Genomic DNA, 6976 nt, shown 5'->3' on the forward strand with positions numbered 1-6976 from the left:
GCAACAAATGATTTTTCCATATGCAAAAATCTTTAGAAATGTGTGGTCTGAAAATGAGACATTTCCAAATAAAATTGAGCTATGCAGAAGAAATTGAGGGAGAAGTCCTTAAGGTGACTTTTAAATGAAAATGAAATGTCTTTTAGTAAGTTTCAGAGGTACAATATTACAGACTAGTAGAATTGTATCTCATTAATTTCAAACACAGATTTTATGTGAGGCTATTTGATTATAATTTGATTATCTGACCCTGTAATTAAAGTTTATTGCCAATTTCAAAGCTTATGTGTAAAATGAACTGGCTTTCTTCAAAGCAATATACAATCCATTGGACTCATTGACTCCTAGTTTTGCATTTAAATCGAAAACTCTGTTATAACATGACAAACAGGTTCAGTTTTTGATCATTAATCCTGCTAAGCAATATTCATAAATTCAATTTTGAATCAGTTGGAATACTTTTCTTTTATTAGTTTCTGTGTTATTAAATGAGATTGTTTCTGACTAATATATTTCTGGACTCAAACTGTAGCTCCAAGCTGTTATTCAAATCAAATAACATGCCCCTTACTTGTGCCTAGCACTAATAAATGCCAACTTGTGATACATTTGCTGGAGACTGTCACGAATATTAAAGGAGGCAATAATGCCACTAATGTCTCATAAGTAAGCTTATTTTTCTAAAGGGCTGAAATCAGTCATCCTACTGAGGGGAGCAAAGGGGGAAGAGCCTTTAAGACTTAAAGCCTAAAGCATTATTTTACTCAGCTAAACATTATTATTGAGGAGGTAAATGACCAAGAAATTACCACTGCAGAGGATGAAAAATACAACATGTAACTTCTGGTGCCACCCTGAGCAACAGAAATGCATCCAGTGGCTGAGCATATGCTGGGCTTAGCAGACTTGCATGTTCATTGGTTTGGAGGCATGTTTTCCTCCTTCTGAGGGTTTGAATTAAAGGAAGGAAAAAAAATCCAACACCCTTTTACTGTTATTGCCAACCACCTACTTCAGTTCTTTTGAGATATTACTGGTAATAGTTAGGGGGGTTTGGTACAGAACACGAGTTTAATACATTGACATGGAATTATCTAAACAGGATTTACTTGTCTAAGTTGTCATCCCACAAGCTGGGCAATTTGTGAAGGGGTTTATTGGGTGGAGCAGGGAGTGTGACTGTGCCTGAGAGACATAGCAGGGATCCTACCTGTGTCCCAAATGGATACAGGGGCAATGCTGAGGTTCAGACACAATCACTTTGATTTCTGCTATCTCAGAATATTCCCCCTTCCATTTTTTCCCATTTTATTTTATTTTATTTTATTTTATTTTATTTTTTTCATGGAGATAGAATACTGGTAATGAATGTCCATTCTAGGACTCTATGTACTTTTTAATCAAACTTGGAGCCATGTAATTATCCCTTTCTTTCTCTATTTTTTTCCCAAATATTTACAATTTAATTTTAAAAAGGCAGTTGTATATTTTGTGCAGTTGAGTTCTTAGCTTTCCTACTTTATCAAAAGTTCTGTGTAATCTTGTATTTTCTTTTCAAAAATAATAATATAGAAAAATCTCATGCCTGTTGAAGTTCAATAGTGTTGGCATAGCAGAATGTACCAGAATAAATGATAGGTTAGGGTTGAGGGGGTTTTCTTTAAGTGATGATTCTTACATTACAGGTATTTATTTGAATTGGGACAGATGAAAGCATTGAGAGGCAGTCTGGTGGTTTGTTTTATGAGTGCCTTCAGTTGTCCAGACTGTTCTGTGTCGTGCAGGATGAATTCCAGCAGGGTTTGGTTTCAAGTGGTCTGTGAGCTGTGTCTGAGCTGTGGCAGCAGGGTGCTGTGCCCAGGGCTGTGCTGTGCCTGCAGCCTGCCCCCCTCCCTGCCTGAGCCCACAGCTCACAGCTCACACCCAGCAGGGAACAAAGGGACACCCAGACGGTGACACCACTGCACCCCTGGGCTGACGGGGAACCCCTCACCCACAACTTCCTTTTTTTTCCCATTTTTTCATAGAAAATAGGAACTAATCATGACTTATCATCATTAGAGATATTACTAAACTCCCTGGACCTACAGTTCACAGAACAGATGAACACTACTTGCCTAAAGTGTAATTTAATTTGGTTTTGTTTAGTGTTTTTATTTTAATTCTAAATTGTTGCCTGCCTTAACAAATACTGTGATCCTCCCCACAGATAGATTTGTGTCACTGCCTCCTCTGTCTCCTTATTTCTGAAGTGCAGTGGAAGATTTGGTTTGAATTCTTCTATGTTATTTTTTTCAATGGCAATTTTTTTGTTATTATAGACATAATTCTTAGTTCTCACAATGAATACAGCAAGGTGACAGGCTGTCATAATAATGCAGATTATGACTGATAGCATGTGATCCTAAGCTTGGATAGTGTGATGCATAAATGGCTTGAAATGTATTTATATTTCCATCTTCTTGTGGCCAAGATTAGTCCACAAACTGTGAGTGAGAACAGCCTCAGCCTGCTTGGTAAGAAAGGCCATTCAGAAATGACTTTGGTATCTAATTATCTTATCTACATAACAGTAGCCAAGTTCTCCCATCTACTGTTAGAACTCAAATGCTGCCCTGCTTTGATAATACCAGGGAAGCTGAATCCAGGCCAGGATTTAGTGGCCAGGTCCAGTTCAACATGTTGCTTTCCCTAACACCAAGTTAGTACTTCTTTTCTCACTACACTTTCTTTCAGACTTTTAAATTAAAATTAGGTTATTTTGGTTGCAACCTAGCACAGCCAATTTTATTACCAGCAATAGCCAAGGCCAGTAATAGTGCACTGACTGCTTAGGATTGCTGAAGAAGCTTTGAAAGAACTCCAGAACAAAGAAAGGTTTTGCCTAAATAAAATATTAGTGATCTGGGGCCAGATACATTGGCAAGTTGTGGTTGGTTTTTGCTGTGAATTTACTGGGATGTGCAGGGATCTGGGCTTTTTACCTCTGGGTTAAGGAGGGCCCTGTGCAGACCCAGCCACACACTAAAAGTGGAAGGTGCTTCACCACGCTGGACAAAAGGGGCTCTCTCTGAAGTGTGATGGAAGTGACAGAATAAAAATACAAAAATCTTCAATTTTGTACTAATTTGGTTTTTTGCAATGGTTGGCAAAACCTAGAAACTCTTTTGTACTCCAGCTTAATATCTCTGCACATTGTGGTGGCAACAGGAGAACATATTTGTATGATGTTTTAATATATTTCCAGGCTTTAATAGTCTATAATAATAACTTTAAGCATCCTTTTGGCATGCAATTAGCAGCATCCCAATAAAATGAACAAAAATTAACACTGTGTTCTGAAATCCACTCTCTCTAGTCTCAGCAGACATCACTATGTCAGTTAACTTTGAATATTTGATTAATATTTTTGTTCCTAATGGCATTTTGTTCTCAAATGTCCAAAAAGATCTTTTTCTGTGGAAAGAAATTTTGCATTTTACAACACAATATGCACTATTTTAGAAGTGACAGCAGTGATATGATTATAATTTACACCAGAAGTCTCACAAGTAATTTAGGATAAATCCTGAAACTGTTTTATATATTAATATTTAGTTTAAATATCAAATACCTCATATTTAAAATGTAGACTCTAAAAATTAATTTCATTGTAAAATCTCAGACTTTATAGGAAAGTTTTGTTTAAGATGAAATGGTTTAGACTTCAATAAACTTATTTAGATACTTGTTTAACTGCTCTGTGATAAAAAATGCTGCATATCAGGGATTAGGTTTTGAAGATGATCCAAATGTAGGAACCTGAGTATTTACTTTCATATTTAAAGACCAGAGTGCATCCAGCTGGATACTCATATGAAGAATATCAGGAACTCTGAAATTGCTAGGTTGTAATATTTTTTAAACATATTTATCAAAAAAGATAAAAGTCAAAAATTATATTCAAAATATTAAACCAGCCCCAAACCCAGAAATAAAAATGTTAAAGCATAGGAAATTCTTACACTGACAGGTTTTGTCTGGTGTGTTGATATTATTATCTATCTTTTTAACATTTTCTTCAAACCAGTAAAAATCCCTCAACTGTATGCAAATTTGATTCTAATTTTCATATAAACAAAAAATTACTAAGTAATTTCCAATAACTAGGTTGGTAGAGTAACTTGTTTTACTGAATACTTTAGTTCCTTTTTGTAGAAACAAGGTCATCTGATGTTTTTAAGCAATGAATTATAGCAATTAAGTAATTTTTATATTACAACATATGCATTATACAACAAATTATTTAAAATACTAGAGCAAATGGATTTGGTACTTAATATTTTATTCTACTATTTTTTTCCTCAGTTCTTCCCCTTGGAAGCTCACTAGAGTTGGAGGGCTCACATCCTGGAAAATGTAAGTTAAAGAGACTTTAAGCCTTTTTCATCAGGCTATAGTTATTCTGAGCATGTCAGCTCTTGAATGCTGAAGTTTACTTGCACAGTTAAAGCACAGCACAAGAATCAGCTCAGGCTATGCAGAACCTTGCAAAGCTGATCTCTTTGAAATATGTCCAAATAGATATTCAAATCACTATTACAACATAAATCAAAAATGCTTTCCACATTTTACAGTGTACTTCATATGACAAGAACATTTCCTCTCAGTTATGACTCTTTTTCAAAGAGTAGAAATCTTCAACTTGATGGTACTTGATGGCAAAAGAATGTTCACTGAAGTGTGGCATAACGCTGTGGCTTGTTCACATTCAAATTTAAAGCAATAAAAAATATGAAGGAGTGGAGGAAAGGGATCTATTTATCACATGGTTTATCCACTAAAACAATTTCAACTTGTAAGCCCAAATTTATTCATGATGTTAGTGGCATTGCAGCACAGGAGGTTTTATCCCTGCTGCTTTTCTTCCATGGGTGTTGCTGTCAAAGCTTCCCAGCCACCTTGGTTAATTCATTCCGTGTGCCAGATGTAATTATCCAAAGTTCCCCCTGCCTGCCATGCTGGGCAACTTTGGAGTGTGCAGCTGTGATGTCACAAGGCAGTCATTAATGGGAGAGTGGCTACCTGGAGGCCTGAAGGCCCATGCCAGTGAATCACATTCCCATATGAAAGTATTGATTTAATCATTCTGATGGCAGGCCTGTCAGAAATGTAATTGTCCACTGGAAGTACAAACGTGTAAATGGACATCCCAGCAAGAGGCAGCAATCTTTCTAAGTAACATTTTACATTTATTCAGATCATTCCACTTGTTTTCCTCCTCCTCGTGCCCCCAGCCTGAGTCTGTTATTGATATAAAGGTTGAAGCTCAGGCAGCTTAACTGTTATGTGGAATGACCTTTACTTTTAATATTAATACAGTATTGTAAAGTCTATGAGACTCATAAATGCAATTTTAGAATTCATATGAAATGCCATGTGCTGAACCTATTGCAACTTTTCCTCTAGTCCTGTGGCAGGTTGCAAACTATGCGAATTAATATGCATCATATTCTTTCCCCTTTATTTACTTAGAGAGGTTTGCAGAGCAACTTTATCAAGAGTAACATTATCAAGAGCTTTCCTGCAAGCTTCTTTATCATATTCACATCCGTGTCTGCTCGACACTTGTCACTGTCAATCAAATGGCAATAATACGCAGCTGATTTGCTCATTTGGTTTAATAAAATCTCTCTGCTTATTTGCACTGCAGTCATTATGCCACATAATTGCTCCGCCGCCGAGGTGAAAGGCAGCCAGTTGCCTGGGGGATAAGAAGAGACTATTGCTATATGAAGGATTTGTTTCTTTGCCTCTGTCTCTCCCTAGTCACTCATATCCCTAAAATTAATATTGTATTTGAATCCAGTCCTGCTATTCTTATGCAGGCTAACATTGTTATTACTTATTATTTGGATGTGAAGTCATTTATTTTTAGTTTTGATGTCCAGGCTGTCAAGCTAAATTTCATTGTGTACTGCCACATACGATTTTTAACTGCCATTTAAACTTGATTCAAAATCCAAATTATGAAGAGAACACGTTCAAAGGAATGGGCTGACAGGAAGTATAGCTACAATTTTTATTTCCCAGGAAATCAAAGTATAGATCTTGTTATTGTTCTGTGGTGGAGATATGTGCGGTTTTCATACCTCATAATCTGTTTTGTATTGGCTGGACACTGTGATTCAGAAACAGAAAAAGGGGGGCTATTTATGCAAATGAGCAGCCCTTAGGGTGCAAAACAAAGGCATTCACTTCCAGCAATGATATAGCACAGAACTAGCTCAACTGGCTGTTGTAAATTCCTGAATGATTTGTACTCCATTTTCCAGTAGATTCTACTATGACGGATGGTGGAAGTAAAAATGAGGAATCTATCCCTCTAGCACAAACCTTGGCTCCTTCATTGCACAGTTAATAAATCAGTCACTGCCATGTGATAATAATTACCAGCCCATACTTCTGGGGTGATTCCACCTCAGTGCCATACTCGTTAGGAGCCTAAAATACTTCATATTTAAATGTATTGTGAATAGCAAGTGCTTAGTGTTTCTTTTAAAGAAAATTAAAAACTAGGCTAAAATTCCATATGAGAGACTATGTCTATGTTCAGCTTTCCTATTTTTCTTCAAAGTCCTGCATTGAGCTTAACTGGGTCTGTTGGAAGGCCAGAGGAAGTGCTAATGCTTTAAAGCTGTTGAACTTGAGCACACAGTTTTATTTGTACAAACTCAATCTAATAGTATTCAGATATATTTCTATAGAAATATTTCTATATTTCTACAGAAAGAAAGAGTGATGAGCTGTAATATTAACCTAGGGACAGTTAATGGGGAGCTCATTAGTTCACAGAAGTCCCAAAAAGGGGTAATAAGTCACTTCCAACCTTTCTGGTAGGCCATTGCAGTTCATCCAGCCAGTGTGATACTGAACCCAAGTAGCAAGATTAAAAAAAGTATTATACTGTGAGATTTTCAAGCTCACTTTGTAGAAA

The 6976-nt window shown here is 36.4% G+C and overlaps 1 long non-coding RNA gene across 3 annotated transcripts; it reads left to right on the forward strand.

Annotated features, from left to right (window-relative positions):
- The first annotated feature begins 2389 nt into the window (after positions 1 to 2389).
- On the forward strand, positions 2390 to 5684 carry LOC135279599 (uncharacterized). 3 transcript variants are annotated; one of them, XR_010346817.1, is made up of 4 exons: positions 2396 to 2516; positions 2634 to 2701; positions 4348 to 4398; positions 4617 to 5684. It is a non-coding gene; the product is annotated as an uncharacterized LOC135279599 (long non-coding RNA). The 3 variants fall into 3 exon arrangements; XR_010346815.1 differs by lacking the exon at positions 2634 to 2701 and having other exon boundaries at positions 2390 to 2516; XR_010346816.1 differs by lacking the exon at positions 2396 to 2516 and having other exon boundaries at positions 2585 to 2701.
- Positions 5685 to 6976: the final 1292 nt, after the last annotated feature.

Source organism: Passer domesticus, chromosome 12 (assembly GCF_036417665.1).
Source record: "Passer domesticus isolate bPasDom1 chromosome 12, bPasDom1.hap1, whole genome shotgun sequence".
NCBI classification, from domain to species: Eukaryota; Metazoa; Chordata; class Aves; order Passeriformes; family Passeridae; genus Passer; species Passer domesticus.